The 19,616-nt window shown below is 37.4% G+C and overlaps 1 long non-coding RNA gene across 1 annotated transcript; it reads left to right on the top strand.

Annotated features, from left to right (window-relative positions):
- The first annotated feature begins 17,733 nt into the window (after positions 1–17,733).
- On the top strand, positions 17,734–19,616 carry LOC105437695. The gene is made up of 3 exons (XR_004062281.1): positions 17,734–18,090; positions 18,602–18,695; positions 19,470–19,616. It is a non-coding gene; the product is annotated as an uncharacterized LOC105437695 (long non-coding RNA).

Raw genomic sequence — 19,616 nt, 5'->3', positions numbered from 1 at the left:
CTTTTTCTGTTGCTTTATTATTTTTTTATGCTTAAATAACGCTGTTTATGTCTGTTTGTTTCCTTGTTGATTTTGTTCTGGGGGGGGGGGGAGGGGGAGGGGGTAACTGAATTTGGATCCGTCCATTTGAGACACAATTTTAAGGGCCGTTAGAGGATTTTTTTTTTCCGTGTGCGGTCAACTAAGAAAAGACCGTTTGCAATAATAATGATATTAGAGTGAAACTCGTATAGATTCACCTGAAGTGTCTGAATTGATCATGCTTTTTCTTCATCAAAGTGCTTGACTGAACATGATGACCTACTATTTAAATCATAATATAGTAGATACAATAGAATAAGACAATTATGGTATTAAATTTTCATTACATGATATCATCAACTTTTTAAAGCATAAATGTAAATGTATATGGATGTCAGTTTACTTTCTGCCAAATGAATAAGGGTCAAAAAGTAATGACTGAAATACCAAAGAAATTCAATTAAATACAATCGAGAAATACATCTGAGTAAAGAGCAATTTCAATACTGCAGTGCTGATAAGAAAAAAATCACGTTCGGATTATCTCAAAAGCATAATAAGAAAAAAAGGCCTAGTGAAATGGCTGTAAAATGTTGTGTTTTTTTTTAGGTCACCATTGCAAATGTGTCATAAAAAAAGACAGCTTCCTTATAAAACATTAAGTGATAACAAATAGAGATCATGTCAATTTTCAACACACTTTTAAATTCATGTCAAATTCATATTGCCTCAGGAATAGATTTATGGTAGTGCACCTAAATATATTTGTTTGAATAATAAATTAATTCACTGTTCTCTTTAAACATGATCTTCTACAAGCTCAAAATCATTTCATGTCATGAATAGGAAAATACAAAATTTACTGTAACTGGTTGATCTACTGAGTATCATGATGACGGTTGTCCATGTCGACTAGGGTGCATACCCTATTAATTATTACTATTTGCTATCATTATTATTACTGTTACTACTACTACTACTTCTACTACTACTTCTTCTTCTACTTCATCTACTTCTATTACTTCTATTAATACTAATAATAATATTACTATATTACAAGTACATATACAAGTACGAGATAAAATTCTGTGGCCTTTTCACTTTTTTCTCTATCTTGCTATTTAATTTTTTACTATATACACTGTTGCTCATGAATTTGGAATATTATTTTTTTTACCCCAATTTATGGAATTATTTTGACAATGATTTATTCCTAATAGATCTAGATTATAGTATACATTCTCAGATTTTATTGAATAATAATTTGCCAGTGTTTGTTTTGCGTGACTGCTAAAGTATAAGTATGCTAATATGCTTATCAACTAGGGGACCTACACCCTTAAGTCATAAATGACAGTAATGAGGATTAATGCCCCACAAATGAGGCACTAATATAGCACATCGACACAGTTTTGATCCTGGAACTGCCCCCTACCCTAGCCCCCGCTGCGTACAGTCATGGTTCAGTGGCAAAGCAATGGCCTCGTAACTGTGAGGCCCCAGGATCAAAACCCAGGATAAAAACTATTACCACCCTATATACCCTGGCCTACTAATTTATTACCTCATTCATTATGTATGTTTATCATATGTGTATGTTTATCACTGTCCTGTAATATGTTATTTATATGTTTGTATTGTGTTACTCTGTAACCAGTGGAAATTAAATTTCCTGATAGGCTTATGGATAATAAATAAATGATACTTATTACACAAACTGCGCCTATACGTACTGCTATTCACTGGCGTACTGATTGGGGGGGGGGGCATAACATTAAAACGTGGTTTATTTTAAATTTGATACCAGTGATTTACGAATTTTCCTGAAATGACACGATTTTCCGGGGTTTTCCTCACTTTACGCAAACTATACTTTTTCGCCCCCCCCCCTAGTTTGTGCGGATTACGTCACTGTTGCTCCTGCTATTACTTCTCATAAATGTGTTACTGTAAAAGTGTGGACAGTACCAATGCTACGTTTCATTACTTAACAGTCTTCTAATTTCTTATCTCATGATATCTCACTTATCCATTTCACTATTGTACATGCATAAGATACACTTGCCTTGACATCACATTCAAATCAGAGGTTTACAAATCTGTATGATATTGACAGTAGACTTTCGTGGAAAACGATATCATCCCAAGTAAGCTTTGTCCATTCTCAATGACTCAATGACAAGGCTTAGATTAACAAAGAATGCGAAATATATATATTTTTTTTAAATTCCCCCCCCCCCCCTTCCACAGGGTTCTTTATTTTCAAAACAAATTTCATCATATACAGAACATCCATATATCATATACAAATAATTAAAGAAATAATTTCCATACATAATGGCTTGACACAGATAATAATCATCACGGCCAAAAACTTTTGTGGCAGATAAAAACAAACATTTAAGATTGTGTCATCGTAACAGAGAGAAAATCATAATTTTTTCTAGCAAATGAGCCTTTTTTTTAGGCTGAGTTTACATTTTTACTATTTCTGCGCAATTGCACAAAGTAATGCGAATAAGCTTTTGACCTTTGTGCGTATAAGGCTTTTCACCCACACTGAATAATGCAGCCCAAACTGGGATGTTGACAATACTCTTTGAAATGGCTGCCACGCGCTCAGTCATCCATGGCATCAGCGTTATGAGTAAGGTTTCATTACACGGAATATTAGTTATTGGATGTTTGATACGAATTACAATTCAATGTCATACAGGTGTTTAACTGTAAATGGGAATCCATCTATTAAAGTGGGATATACTTTTGTCATTCGAACTGTATGCGTCAATGATAACTTCCAAACAATCTTAAGACTACATCTTCCCTCGTCCCTCTCTCTCTCTCTCTCTCCCCTCTCTCTCTCTCTCTCTCTCTCTTTCTCTCTCTCGCTCTCTCTCTCTCTCTCCTTCTTTTGATCAGGCTGTTGTGCTGAAGTGCCTTCCACACCCACATATACAAGAAGAGAATTGGATGGGTTTGCCATTTGCAAGTGGACTTTAAACGGAGGCGTTATGGAAATTGTTTGTTGAACGCAGGGGGGGGGGGGAGGAATTAACAATAGTAATATTATATTACTATACACATAGATGTTCTATTCAGATCGTGTTTGGTTTGGACGCAGCGCACACACACGACCCCCGGAAAGATTCAAATGTGTAAGGGCGTGACGCATATACGAGGGGAATACCACGTTGGCGTAAATTTGGTGATCTAGTATTTTACAGCCTGCTTTTTGGCATTACAATATTAACTGATATGCTATTTGTTTGTCAGTATGAAATCATATGTTTGTAAAACATACATGTACATCTAAAATAAGCATTTTAATCTACTTTTTGCCAAAATTAATGACTAAGGGTCGAAAAATAAAGACTGAAATACCCCCAAATTAATTACAAAACACTTTCAGGAAATAAATATTGGTTTATGAGCAATTTCAATACCTAATCTGTTAATGGGAATCAATCTAAGTTGGTTATACTTTTGTCATACGAACTGTATGCGTAAATGATAACTTCCAAACAATCTTAAGACTACATCTTCCCTCGTCCCTCTCTCTCTCTCTCTCTCTCTCTCTCTCTCTCTTTTGATCAGGCTGCCATGATTAAAGGCTACTCAACAGCACGAGAGCGACATGTTTGATGGATTGGTGTAAGGGTCGGATTTAAAAAAATGAACTAACTATACATGCACGTAAATGATATCGTTCAAACAATCTCAATACCTAAATCATGTGTACATTCCCGTCTCCTCTCAAGCTCTCTCTCTCTCTCTCTCTCTCTTTTTTTTTCTCTCTCTCTCTCTCTTTCTCTTTCTCTCTCTCTGTCTTTCTCTTTCGCACACCACGCATCCTCGCGAATGAGCCAATTACCACCTGCGCATGGGCAGATACAAAGGTAATTTTGTACTATTGAACGTAAACTCACTGAGATGAATACTGGATTAATGCTCATGAAAGTTATGAAATCATCATGCGACAACGTTACATATCTAACATTCTTCGATGATAACACAGGTTTGGTGGAATTGTATTTCTCAATTAAGAGGGCAAATAAAAGGTAGGCCTATCAATTAATTAAAAGCACCTCCGTGATTTTGGCAGTTATCATTCTAAAGTGCAACTTCTTAAATTACAAGTATTAGCCTTGACATCCGGTGTCTCACAAACAACTTGAAGATATTAGCTTCAAACATGATTATAGTCTGTATCACCATATAAAGACGACCTAATAAGATTTTAGTGGTAAGTACATGGTCCAATGTCAAAAGTCATAGAGGTCAATTTGAAAACAAAGGTATTAGCCCTCACTGTTATCACAATAATCAAGAAATTCTTGAGGTGTGAGCTTCAAACGGGGTGATCACTATAGGTAGACGATCCAGAGTCTCAAGTAAACTATTGCGAAGGCTTTTTTGACCGTCGTCCAGCGACAGTAAACTGTTTACAATTTTAATTTCTTCAAAAGAATGCATGACTGAATTTTGAAGAAAAAAACTTAATAGGAATCATTCTCAATCACGGGGAAATTTGTAGTTGTCGTATGCGTTTGGGTGTAGCACCCCCCCCCCCCCCACAAAAACAAAAACAAATACCCTCTGGTTTACATATTCGACTTCTTCTAAAAATAAAATGCATTGCCAGATTTTTAACCAAACTTGGAAGGAATCATTATTAGGCAAGGGAGATCTAAGGGTGTTCAACAAGGGTATGTTCCTTTCCACGGGGAGGGGCTGTGGGCAGCACACCCCTCATTGATAGTACTTGAACATTTTCTATTTCTTCTTGAAAGCCCATGGCTGGATTTCATCCAGAATTTAAGAGAATCACCTGAATATAAGGGAGATCTAAAGTTGTTCAAATGGGGTATGTACCCCCCCCCCCCCCAAGGGGGCTTGGGAGCAGCCTTAAATATCCACCATGCAAACAGCGATTCGAGCACGGCAAGCTTTAAAATATGTGCATGCTCGACTCTTGAAAACTGTCAAAAAATTGTAGACACTGTTCCATTTCAATGAAGGATATCTCTTCAAAAAGCCTGGTTATCATCATTTATTATTTCATATTCCGATAGATCATGAAGTGTAGATATGATTTCATTCAAAATTTTGGTATGGATTCTGGCTGAACATTGTAGGAATCTATGTGAAGAAGAAGACCTAACTTCATACCTGCGCCTGCAGGGTACTTGGGAGCAGCACCCTTGAATTGGCCGTACTGTTTCAATAAATGTCCCTGGTGCAAAGGGGATGGGAGTTATGTCCCTTATTGCGAGCCCCTTACTGGGTGTACAACCCCTCCCTATCCCACCCCACCCCACCCCCCCCTCTTGTTTGCATTTTTGTTTACTTCGTCTAAAAACTAGGTAGGAGTCATCCTTTGGCAAGGGAGATATAAGGTCGTTCAAATGGGGGTACATATTACATTTAAGTTCCTTAGTGGCAGTAATTCCACACTGAGTTCTTTTTAATAATCCATGGGTGAATTCAAACTTAAATTAGTAGGAATCACCTACAAGAAAGGGAGATATAAAGTTGTTCAAATGAGGTATATGCCCTCCAGGGGCTTGGGGGCAGTCTTCAATATCCACAATCCAAACAGCAGTGCGAGCATGGCAAAATTAACTACTACTACTACTACTGCTACAACTACACTGTTAGAAAAAAATTAATGAAGTTGTTTAAAATTTTAAACAATCCCGAGTTAACCGGTGAATCGCTCAACTGTTGTTTAAAAATTAAACAAATTAAGGTTGTTTACATTTTGAACACTTAGTTGTTTAAAAATTAGGAAACCGTTGTTTAGTAATAAAATTGCACAACTCGGTTGTTTAAAGCAAGTTGTTTAAATTTTAAACAATAATGTTTAAATTACTAAGCAACTGTTGTTTATTCAGTATTACTGCACAACTGGGTTGTTTAAAAGGAGTTGCTTAACTTTCAAACAGAACTGTTTAATGGTTATTATCTGGTTGTTTGAATTTGTGAAATGACCTACTGGAACCACTCCTGCAATAATCACAACGATTTATACACTGTAACATGCAGAGCTTGTTGCCAATTTACTTCAACATTTGTTCATCATATTCATGGCAGTGACAGACAACATTATTATTTGTCTCTATAACTTCACCTAAACCCCATCGGCGAAGCCGAGAAGAACCAAGTCGTCGCCTTGCCCCGTGTTCCGCGATTTCGTCTGCACTGCACTGCACACTAGCACTGCATGCTTGCATGTATTATGTACGTACTTTGTGCATATCGCATGTGTGTGCGCGAATTGCAATCGCGTATCGAGAAAATATCAACGACGCCCCCGGGACTTTTTAAACAACTCTGTTTAATTAAATCTTCTTTTTTTTTAATAGATAGTTGTTTAAGCCAATCGAGCACTGATTTTTCGATTTTGAATAACGTTGTTTACTTTTTTAAACAACATTCTTTTAAACAGTGATATTTTAAACACCGTTCTAACAGTGTACTGACTAGTTACTCCTACTATTACTTCTCAAAATACTACTACTACTATATTTTTTTTCCGAAACAAATTAATTATGCGAAGCAAGATATACTAGGTAGTTTTAAAAATAAAACAATGTGGGCTATTCAGATGGACTATTCTCATTTTTGTGCTGCTTAATTGCACTTTTAGTTGACCGTATTCCATTATTGTCGTTACTGTATAAATATGGACATTACCAATGCTATGTTTCAATATTTAATGTAGGCCCCCTACTATATAGATATTATATGATAGATTGTTTATTTTACAAAAACGTGCGATACGAAATATGTCTCATGCACCTTACCTTGCCCATACCAACCCTTTATTTATTGAATCAGGTGTTTTGAAATTTCATGATATGTATGTATTTCAGGTACTTATATTTATGTACTTATGTAACAATCACCTCTTGCCAGACTAGATTAAAACATTCTTTCAGTTCAATAATGAATATCATGGATACAATACAAGAAATGCTAATGATTTTCATTTACCCAAACCGAGGCTCTCATCTTTTAAAAACTCAATATTATTTCAAGGACCCCAAATCTGGAACTCTCTTTCTTCAGATATTAAACAAGCAGTTTAGTTAAATGTTTTTAAGTCAAAATCTAGGCACTTTATTTTAGACAGGTATCCACCAAGTTTGTTTGTTTAAATGTATAGGCATACCCCCCCCCTTTATGTTGTTGTAAGTGATTTGTTATTTTTGTAGCGTCCTTAATGTATTATGTTACAGGGTCAGCTAATCACAAGGCTTGTTCCTTTCTTGCTGTCCCTCTCATACTTAATCCAAATGTATACTTTGTTAATCATTTTTCTTGTGAATTTTACCCTTTGTATCATGTTGATTTATGAATGTTTGCATGTGTTTTCTGGATTTTTATGAGCAAATAAATTGAAATTGAAATTGAAATTGAAATTGATTATTTTCTTCCAGATCGTGGCTTGTTCCTGTGACTGAGTCAATTGATTTGCCAAGATGCCTGTATCACTAAGTGAGTGGAGGGTCCGAATCGGAACATTCGTTCATTGGATTAGGGAGTATGAGGTTCAGGAGAGGAGAGAAAGATTGCTTAAAGAAAGGATTCGAAGACTGAAGGTTCTTTGCGAGAGACTCAAAGCGAAAAGGGGTGATTCTGGAGAAGAGTCTGAAAATGACAAAATCAGACAAGATGGCCCTGATCCCAAGGGATGTCCTCATACAATTTCGAACATCCGGTCGTCAGGATACTCATCAGATATCAAAGATTTATTAACTTCCTGTGATCAGTGCATACAGGAATTATTAACGGCAAGTGATAATCATATAAAGGAGATACTCACCCCTTCTGAAACATGTATTAAACAATTGCTGACACCAACTGATTCAAACATTAGACATCTGCTCTCTCTAACAAATTGTTGTAGGAAGGACCAACATACACCATGTGACTCTCATGTTGAAGATCTTACCATGCTTACACCAAACTATTCAAATATCAGGGATCTGATTATAAATTCTGATTCATGCTTCCGAGGGAAACATATGTCAGCTGATGCTTGTAAAGATGATATGCTATCTGATTCTGACGTCAAAGATTTACTAACACCAAGAGACTTCGCCATCATTGATATACTTCAGCCAAAAGATTATAGCATCAACAGGTCACTTACACCTATAGATTCCTACATCCGGGAGTTATTATCAGTAAATACTCACATCCAGGAAATATTTACTCCAAGAGATTCGTACACAAGTGAGTCACTTACAACAGGAGATTTCTACACAAATCTGTTATCAACACTAAGAGATTCTTACATCAAGGAGTTACTAACTCCAGGAGATTCCTACACCAATGAGTCACTTACACCTAGACGTCCTTGCATCAAGGAGTCACTTACACCTAGAGATTCTTGCATCAAGGAGTTACTTACACCTAGAGATTCTTGCATCAAGGAGTTACTTACACCTAGAGATTCTTGCATCCGGGAGTTACTTACACCTAGAGATTCTTGCATCAAGGAGTTACTTACACCTAGAGATTCTTGCATCCGGGAGTTACTTACACCTCGAGATCCTTGCATCAAGGAGTTACTTACACCTAGAGATTCTTGCATCAAGGAGTTACTTACACCTAAAGATTCTTGCATCTGGGAGTTACTTACACCTAGAGATTCTTGCATCCGGGAGTTACTTACACCTAGAGATTCTTGCATCAAGGAGTTACTTACACCTAGAGATTCTTGCATCCGGGAGTTACTTACACCTAGAGATTCTTGCATTCGGGAGTTATTATCAGTAAATTCTCACACCAATGAGTCACTTTCACCTGGAGATGACCACATCCAGGAAATGTTTACTCCAAGTGATTCCTACACAAGTGAGTCACTTACAACAGGGGATTCTTACATCCAGGAGTTACTAACCCAAAGAGATTCCTACACTTGTGGGATATTATCACCAAAAGACTTCTACATCCTACAGATATTCACACCAGGAGATTCCCACACTGATGAGTCACTTAAACCAATGGACTCCAACACCAACGAGTCACTTACACCAGTAGGTTACAACACCAATGTGACACTTACACCAATAGATTTCAACACCAATGTTTCACTTTCACTTACATCAGGAGAATGCTACACCAATGAGTCACTTACACGAGGATACTCCCTCAACCACGACTTCCTTTCACCTAGAGATTCTTACATCCGAGAGTTATTGACACCTAGAGATTCCTACACCATTGAACCACTTACACAAGGAGACTCCTATATCCAGGATTTACTTACACCAAGAAATTCCTACACCAATGATTCATTTACACCAGGACATTCCCACACCAAGAAGTCACCAACGCCAGGGGACTCCCACATTCAGGAGTTGCTTACACCAGGAGATTCCCACACTGACGAGTTACTGACGCCGACAGAATCCTACGCTAATGAGTCACTTACACAAGGAGACCCCTACAACCATGACTTCCTTTCACTAAGAGATTCTTACATCCAAGGGTTATTGACACCAAGAGATTCCTACACTAATAATTCACTTACACCAGGATATTCCCACACCAAGAAGTCACCTACGCCAGGGGACTCCTACATCCAGGAGGTATTTACACCAAGAGATTCCCACACTAACGAGTTACTGACGCCAACAAATTACTACGCTAATGAGCTACTTACACCAGGAGACTCCTACATCCAGGAGCTTCTTACACCAGGGGATTCCTACACCAATGATTCATTTCCACCGGGACATTCTTTCGCCTATACGTCACTTACGCATGGAGACTCCTATATCCAGGAGTTACTTACACCGAGAGATTCCTACACCAATGATTCATTTCATCCGGGACATTCCTTCGCCTATACGTCACTTGCGCGAGGAGACTCATATATCAAGGAGTTACTTACACCGAGAGATTCCTACACCAATGATTCACTTACACCAGGACATTCCCACACCAAGAAGTCACCTACGTCAGGGGACTCCTATATCCAGGAGTTAGTCACATCAAGAGATTCCTACACTAACAAATCACTGACGCCAACAAAATCCTACGCTAATGATCCACTTACACCAGAAGATTCCTACACCAATGAGTCACTTACACCAGGTCATTCCTTCACCAATACGTCACTTACGCAAGGAGACTCCTACATCCACGAGTTATTAGCACCAAGAGATTCCTACACTAACAAATTACTGACGCCAACAGAATCCTACGCCAATGATCCACTTACACCAGAAGACTCCTACATCCAGGAGTTACTAACACCAATAGATTCTTTCGCCAATGAACCACTTACACCAGGACATTCCTACACCAATAAGTCACTTACTGGCGTTGAGCTTGAATCACCTAGGCAAGGGGATAAACAAATTTCACCTACATCTAGCTTAGACAGTGATGCCTTACAACATGGACCCTCAGGTGGAAAGGTAAGCATGTTTCCTGATCGTTTGTGTCCACTACTTTTATCGATATTCTTTTTAATTCTAATTGAACTGACATTGGATAAAAAACAAGCAATGTGCAGATACATGCAAAGGTAATCTAAACCATGACATTTTATGCACCGCGACGATTGCTCGTCGGTAAAGTTAAATATTCTAGTCAGCGCCCTGGTAAGAAAGTCAAGGAATTTATAGCACTAAAAGAAGTCCTTCAAAACTGATATCCTAAGAACCATCAGCGACCCAAACCGTAACCCCGAAGTTTTAAAGACATATAATATCGGGCTCTCATGAGGAATTTGACACCATTTGGGTGCTTACCCAATATCGGGTGTTGTCACCAGGATTAGCCTTCAGTTTTATGACCAACAGGCTTTATGCAATGCTTCCTTTTTCCCCCATATGGTATTTTCATTTTTCATATTTTCATTACCCGAAGACTCTCCGAGAGACGAGGGGGTCAGCATTTCTTGATTGACCTACACATTTGCTGTGTGCAGGTTGAGGGTATTTTCACGAAGTCTGCTACGATTTCAGTGAATTATGAACCTCCGCACATGAAAAGTGACGACCCATTCCCTTTAAAAAGTTTGAACCCCGTGTAAAAACTTAACCGGAGCAAATATCTGATAACTAAAATTGCTCCGCTGTCTGCCCTTTTTATTATGTCCTACTTTATTTGGCCATGCAACGTTCATACTTAACCCATGCCTTGTATACTTTATTTTCTATAGATTATTGGGATAATTGGAATATCATTTAATTTGCAGGAGATGGCAAACACATCATCAAGATCATCATGCCACAAAATGGATAGCTTGAAAGGAACAGTTGATGTGATGTTATCACAGCAGCCGTACCTGACTGAGTTACTGCTTGTTAAAGCGGGGGATGTGGAGCTCAATCCTGGCCCTCTTCACGGGTAATACACTTTAAACTAAATGAATTAGCACATACACCATGTACACAGCAAAACATGCACACTCACCTCGCAAAATATATATATATACGGCAAATCTTCTCATATGGGTTTCATAGGGTTTCCTTTCCAGCTGATCTAGCTCATTTGTTGACCACTTTGGGGCCTCCCCCTGGCCACACCCACCAGCTAGGTTGACCCCCCCCCCTGGCTCCTGGACTTTAACGGGCCGCCACCGTGTTCACCGATCGCTCGACGACCAGCCGTGTGCCCTCAACGTGTTCCACTGTCCGCACGAAATTTACCACGTTGGTAGGCTTAGCCGGTGCCATTAGAAAAAACAGCTACTACTTATGGGTCAATAATTGTCTATAACCATTTGATCCTTGCCCTTTTTTGCTATTAGGGTGATTATACCTTGTCTCTGTGATGTGGACAGTTTTCCTCTTCTTAAACTGAAATGAAGGGTGTCTACGAGCAACGGTCCCAGTATGTCCCAAAATGTACCATTGCCGGGTGATTTGTTTTTTAGCCATGGCTAAAAAAGAAGACGTACTTTCTGCAAGGGATAATTCTTTTTTTCGCATAAATCATGTTGGTTGGGGGATAATTTTGGTGTGTAATTTTGCTCCAAACACTTACAATTACTAAAAACTCTTGGTTCTTCTGCTTTGTATAAGTCTGACTAGAAGTTTTTGATATGCGTGTTTACTTTTAAAGTGTGAGTTAGAATTTCATCTCCTCTTTTCAACCTGTAAATGGTTGATCGAGCTTTGTTTGCCTTTTCCAGGCTTAAAAAGAAATTACTCTTTTTCTTTCCGTACTCGACCCAGTTGGCCCGGGACCGAACTATTACGCCATGAGTAATACGATCCAAGTGTGTTTCGTAATCTAACTTAACCTTTTTATATTCATCAACATGTCTTTCTCAGATTGTATCGTCCAAAACTTAAAGACGCTGTTAATTCGTTTTTAATCCCCTTGTCTGCCTTCTTAAAATTCTAGCTTTGCTTTATTTTCTAGAGAACAAGCGGATGTTATACTGCAAAAATTCCCATCTCATACGTATATCACCAAATCGAAGTGATTCGGTTATCCAATGATCTACATTTTCCGACATTTTCGCAAAAAATCGCTCCATGGCGGAGGCATCATTTTCGACTGCGCTCAGTCGAAGATCCATCTAGTTTACTTTATGTTGGGATATAAAAATAAACGAAATGAAATGTATATGAAAGTATTATTTTCTTGAATTCATGGATTTTAATCTACTTTCTCTTCATTTTTTTATTTTCAGATCGATGGATAGTGTACTGCAGGACATTGAACTCATACGGCTTGCTGAAGAAGTTCCAGGCGACTGCTACTCTACATTGTGCAATGGTCTTGGGTTCAGCTTATCGCAGAGCCAAAATGTATTGACCAAACATCATTTGAACCTCCCAGGAGCTTTGATCGAATTATTCAACAGATGGAAAGTCAGAGATGGCACCAATTGTAGAGCACTTCTTGGAGAAATTCTTAAAAACGCTGTTATGGATGACCTTCAGACAAAATTATTGGAAGGTGACTTTGTCATTGTACTTGTTATGTCTTTTTTGTTACATGAATGCCGTCATTTCATGCGCAATCACAGATATGATAACGATAAACATTGTGATACACATAAAATGGACAGTGAGAAATAGATACGAAAGCGTGAATAATTTTTATTCGCGTTAAAACACAAGATATCAAATAAAACCTAAAAAGAAGAAGTATTACCAGCCAAAAAAAAATCATTTCTTAAGCGTGCAAATCATGTCCACTTAAAACTACTTTACTTTATGTGCGAAGTAACAACATGGAAGAAAATGGAAAGGTTCAGAATTTTATCCCAGGTTTTCGTATTATTGAAATAATTTTCAGACTTACACTGTACATGTATGCTCGACCCCTCCACCCTGCCAGAGAAATATACTGCTTTAAATATGGTACCTGGACAGTATTTACAACATTAATTAACAAAACATTAATCATTCTTTTATCTATGTAATTTATTTTCCATTCTTAAGGTGAATATCTTACACCTGGAACCTCACTGTCTGGTAAGTGACATAAGTGTACATTACACATTTTACACAAAAGATCATTCGTTCATCAGGGGACTATCATTTCTTATAAATAAAAAAATAATTGAAAAAATTGCAGCTATACTGAATTTTCAAAGTAATTTCAGAACAAGCTAGGTTTGGGTTAGATAAATATTATATATTTCAATGGGAACATTAGTTAAGAAACTCTGTTCTCTCATTCTCTGTTCATATAAAGCATGAAATTGGGTTAGGGTGGACTTTCTTTTTAAAGCAAGCTCTTTGGACGTATTACTGGACAAATGTGAAATTTACTTGGTTGCGTTGTGTATCTGTTACTATTAAGAGCATTGATCAAAGATATGTAAATCATGTATTCGTAATATATCTACAACGTACCGTCGAAGACTGACAGTATTTGCATGTTCGACCCACATCATTTCATTTCCAATAAGTTGTGTTTCAGGATGGGCTGCAACCCTGTAGATATTTGATATGTCCCTATATTCACCACCCAAAGATGTCAGTTGCCCTTCTAGACGAGTGAGGCATAATATATCTTTGTCCTTATTTGTAACATCTGTTGAAATAGAAATTTCGTTCAATTTACATAATTTTGTTTAAATCTTCATTCAGATCCGATTATGACTGAGGCACAGGTTCTCAAGTGTGGAGAAGACTTGAAGACATTCTATCGCGAACAACTGTGCAAAATCAAACCTGACCCGCTTGATTTCAATATCACCTGTGGATTCGAGCAGATTTACACGAACTTAACGCTGCTCAGGAACGAAGTGGGAACAAAGAAAACCAAAACACCACTGGATTATACTGATCTTCTTGCTACAAAGATTAACGGGGTACTTCCTAAACGTCTTCTGGTTGAAGGTGAAGGTGGTGTTGGTAAAACGACCTTCTGTTCGAAGATTGCATGGGATTGGCTTAATGGATCTCCAGAGTTTCAGCACTTCAGTTGGGTTCTGGTTATACCCCTGCGCGGCGTTGTCAAGGGTCAGACAATTGGTGATATTATGAAAAACTATCTCTCCGACAGTAATGCTGCAAACCCTAAACAGATCGATGATTACATATTGTCTCAACCTACTAAGGTTCTGATTGTACTTGATGGACTTGATGAGTACGATGGGGACCTCTCTGCCGAAGAAAGCTCAGATATTTCTCAGATTCTACGATTGGAGAAATTCAAGGAATGCACTGTTCTGGTGACAACAAGAACGTGGAAGGCGGATAAGATCAAATCCAACAAAGAATTGAGTAAGGTGTATGCTTTCATCGCAGTAGAAGGATTTAGTGCTGAAAATGTCTTGACATACATCAGCAAGTACTTCGTGAACGATAAAAACGCGGGATCAGAACTATGTCGGTTTATTGAAGTGAATGATGTAATCAAGGAGAACATGGCACCCTTCCCAATTTACGTAGCAATGCTATGCATCTTATGGGAAAATTGTGACAGTGAGAAACGAGAAACCATACGCAGACTGAAGACATTTTCTCAATTATTTGAACAAATGATCCTGTTTTTAAGTGACCATTATGTGTCAAAAGGTGCCAAAGTGTTATATGAAGCCTCATTGGACAAGGAAAGGGAAAATATAAAGCTTTGTTTGCAAAGAATAGGATCGATTGCCTTCTCAGGACTCCTGAAAAAGAAATTGGTTTTTAAAGAGGAGGACTTCAGCTCGTGTAAGGAAGCCATGGAGACATGTTGCAGAATCGGACTTCTAAGTAGGGAAAATCAAAATATATCCAGATGGAAAAGGACTTTGAATGCTTCACAGTCTGTAACCACAAATGTCTTCTTTCCTCACAAATTGTTTCAAGAATATATTGCGTCTGTTTATCTTGCCTCTTTATATGACACGAATCGCGTAGAGTACAGTAGGTCGATGGGTGAAGCACTGAGCAAGAACCCACAAGAATTCCGTTACCTCTTGTATTTCACCGCTGCCATGGGAAAAGAGTTGGGGCTTGATATTGTCAAGAGAATACAACAGAATGACTTCCTAAATGTACAACAAGGAGATAGAAACAATGAATTTCTAATAGATGTCACTTTTGAAGCACTTGACATTGACACGGCGAAAGCAGTAGGACTACAGATATTTGCAGACGAGAAAATGTTGATCATCGATAAAGACATGCCTGCTCACACAGTGTCTGGTTATCTATTCATCATGGAACAGCATGGAATGGTTTGTTATAGCAGTCCCGTAACTAGGATTTCAGTGTGTGGGAGGGGGGGGGGGGTAGTGCATACCTTATATGAAACGGACGAGGTCGCAAAGCTCCCTAGCGGGGGAGTGTCAGGAAGGAGGTATAGGAACAAATTTAGATCTTTTTTTATGTGTGTGTGTGTCTGTAAAAAAGTTTTAAGTACAAATTTGAACATCAAAAATAGTATAACTTATAACTGTGTCCTACCTATAGATGTTGTTTGCACTGTTGCATTGATTCCTTTATCAATATCACAATGGGCATCATCCTCCTTGGTAAACGTATGCATGCTACAAACCAGATGCAGTACTTGTACAGTATGGTACAGTACATACGAAGTGGTTAACCGTTCCACTTGTAATTACTTCCCATCAGCAGTAGATAACAGGTGCGGCGCGGGCCGGAACTGGCCGCGGATGGGGTATTTTCCAGGTGTCCTGATTCGGCCCATCAATCCATCAATTCATAATCAGTGTTTTGTTTTTCTTTGTTTATAGAGCGGACCTCTTATCACTAGCAGCGAGAGGAAATGCGCATGCAGCCTCTTTAGTTATGGCCCTGTATAGTATCATTTATAAACTGCACATGAGGATCCTAGGCCGCTGATTGGTTAAAACAGCAGACACGAAAATATCACTACTGACTGCTGGGCAGTAAATGTATAGCGGAAAAAAATACCTTTAGTTCAAAGATGCAATCGTGTGTGTGGAGTCAACAGTATATTAGCACAATGGAAAACGCGCAGTTTGTTTAGACGAGTAAATCTTCCTTCAAATAAATATCCTCTCTCTCACATGGTTTACCCGCAAGCCTACTGTATAAATAAATACATTTCGATAGGCATATTTTGCTATAATATCTCTTTTTGAGATTTGAAAAATCAATTCAATTCAATTTTATTCGTATTTTTTTCATTTCCAACAGAAAGATAAACAAAGGCATTACAGATAGTATACAGAAATTATGTACAAATATATACATGTAGGCTCGACTGAAACAAACATGGATATTATACATATCAACACAATCAAATACATAACGTTACATGTACAACCAGGTAAACACATATTGCGGTAGTTCTTCATCAGTTATTAATTGTTGGATGGGAACCATTACTTTCATAATTTAAGACTATGTAACCTTTCCCGCACTTGGTCTTTATAGGAAGCACCCAGGTATATCCATCCTTGCACAAACCTATATCTGTTTTATGTTGCAAGCAACGGTATTAATGTGCTTCTTTGAAAAGATGATGTAATTCAATATAGAAGTGTTACATTAACGTTAACTTGGTAGACATCTACTGCCAGTTTGACGTCGATGAACTATAGCCTGAGAGAGATTTTGACATGTATACTGAAACTAGAAAACTAATTTTGACAATTCAAGTAATGGTTTCATATATATATATATTAAATATTCCCATGCCTGTATAACGAGTCAGGATCATTTAAGCAATAAGAACTGTTGAGTAATTATAATGTGTTCATGTCTCTTACAGGAGACTTTGGAGTTCAGAGGCAGATCATGGGGCCCAACTGTATCACGTGACCTAGCAGACATCCTATTCGCATCGAACTCATTATCAAGATTAGTGTTTTGTATTACAACATTGGATGATGACTTTTATCAGTCAATGCATACACGAGTTTCTACAATAGCGGTAAATATATAATTACTTAAACAGAATGCTAATGATTACTATCCGAGTGAGATAGCACATATGGAAATAAAAGAACAATTAATCAAATACTTGGTTAAAACAGTGAACTCAAATGTCCGGTCTTCTTTATATGTAATTCTGTTGTTGTTGTTGTTGTGTTTTACTAAAGAAGTTAATGAAAAGGTATATTGCCGTAAAGCGGGGTGGCAACTAGGGGGGTGGGGGTAAAGTTTACGTTATGAAGAGAATGTAGAGAATTTACAAATTATAACTAGAATCTGATATTATTTGAAAATAGACTTGTTTATAACACTCTATTTCGTTGTCATTTTACATACAGGGAGACAAATCCTCAATAAAAGAGCTGGTTATAGATGATGCATTCTTAAATGGTCTACAGAGGTTTAATAATGGTGAAATTAATGTCACCGTTGGCGATCTATTCCCGAGGTTGACACAATTGTCTTTTACCACTCGCCGTACTGTCTCTCCGGAAGTAGTTGAACGGTTGGCACATTCCAACCTAGCAGTGTTGTCTATTGAGCATGGTAAGCAATGCCGATATCAAGTTCCTCTCATTGGAGAACCTGCTTCACTGGGGCGACTTTTCTCCAGCTCATTCCCGAGACTCACCTGTTTGACCTTCCGAGAGCTAGTAATGGGCAACATACGCAGTGAAGCAATATTACGTAATCTAAAGAACCACCTGCATTTGAAATCAATAAGGTATGTTCAGAGCCACGTTTGCAGAACTTGTCACTATTTACAGTGATGTTATTAATAATAATAATAATGATAATACAAATCAATCAATAATGAAATTTTTATAAAAAATGGATACTCCTTTATATGTATAGAACAAAGTACAAACAAAATGAATGAAATGGTTTCAATTTCTGACAGCAATCGGAATTATGCCAAGAGCAATTTTTTAAGGGTAAGAGTTGTCTGCTTCTAGCAGTGTTGTCAATTATTAATTATTATTAAAAACTATTTTCGTTTTGATAGTTAGGACTATTAATCGATCATTTTCAGTTTGAAACTTAACGAAATTCTTTTAAAAACATTTGTTTTAAACATCAATAGCTGGTATATAGCCTGTTTAAAATGAATGATAATATGATATTCTAATATATTATAGCATATAGTAATATATTCTTCTTTATTAATTCCTATAAACATTAAGTGAATCTAGATGTTCAAATATGTACTTTCCTTGAACATATATTTTGTATAGTATCATTAGCTGTTTCACGGATGATGAACTGGACCCCCTGGCTAAACAGATAACTACTGAGAAGAGGATGGAAATAACATGTCAACATGACACGGTAAATGATTTTGTCATATCCGACTATATTGTTCCTAAAGAAGTTTAAAAAGTGAAATTATGATACTTAAGAAACGTTCACATTGACATTCAGTTGGTTTTGAGGAGAGCAGGAACTTTAGAAAAACAAAGTAGTGAATGTTTGTGCAAAATCTGATAGAAAAATAATATCATTATTGGTTATTTTGAGATGTATAAACAATCAAACAAAAATTGACATCGCTTTGAAGGTTTGCCAGTTCTTCTCCCATTCGCTCTGAACTGAGAATATCTTTTCCGTAAGAAACATCACTCATGTCCCAAACATATAATAATTACACATATGTTTCTAGACAAAGCCTGTATGAACAGAAATTCTTTCATCAGCAACTAAGAAAATTGAAATTTATTATTTCTTGTACAGCGCAAATTGAAGAGGATACCAGGAAGGAATTAAGTTAACACGTATCAAATACCAAGTATCGTTCATGTCCAATTCTAAATACAAAATTAAAAGCATATGAATCATCAGACACCTTCCATTGTCATAAACCGAGATGATTGGAACTTGAAATATAAAATTTATGATACGCGTCTTCTGGAAATCTCATTAAACTTTGCCCTACTTCAATTATCATATACAACATGATCGGTTGTTTTTACGAATATTTCCAAAATATTGCCAATACTAGTTCTTAATACCTGGTTCTTTGTGCTAACTATGTGGCTGATGTCATGGTATGCCCTTCAGGTTTTTTTTCTTCAAATAATGAACCAGCATTATTCTTTTCAACAGGCACAAAGGGCGTTATCTTTTGGCGGCAAAGAAGGACCATTAACGATAGATATGATAGATGCACTTTGCCATCGAACGTGTGTCCATCACTTGGAAATGTTTGAGAATGGCGTAAAGATTGAAGGAGAAGAATGTTTTCCAGGTTTT

This window comes from Strongylocentrotus purpuratus, unplaced genomic scaffold (assembly GCF_000002235.5).
Source record: "Strongylocentrotus purpuratus isolate Spur 01 unplaced genomic scaffold, Spur_5.0 spur5_contig_867, whole genome shotgun sequence".
NCBI classification, from domain to species: Eukaryota; Metazoa; Echinodermata; class Echinoidea; order Camarodonta; family Strongylocentrotidae; genus Strongylocentrotus; species Strongylocentrotus purpuratus.
This window is presented reverse-complemented; position numbering and strand designations above follow the sequence as displayed.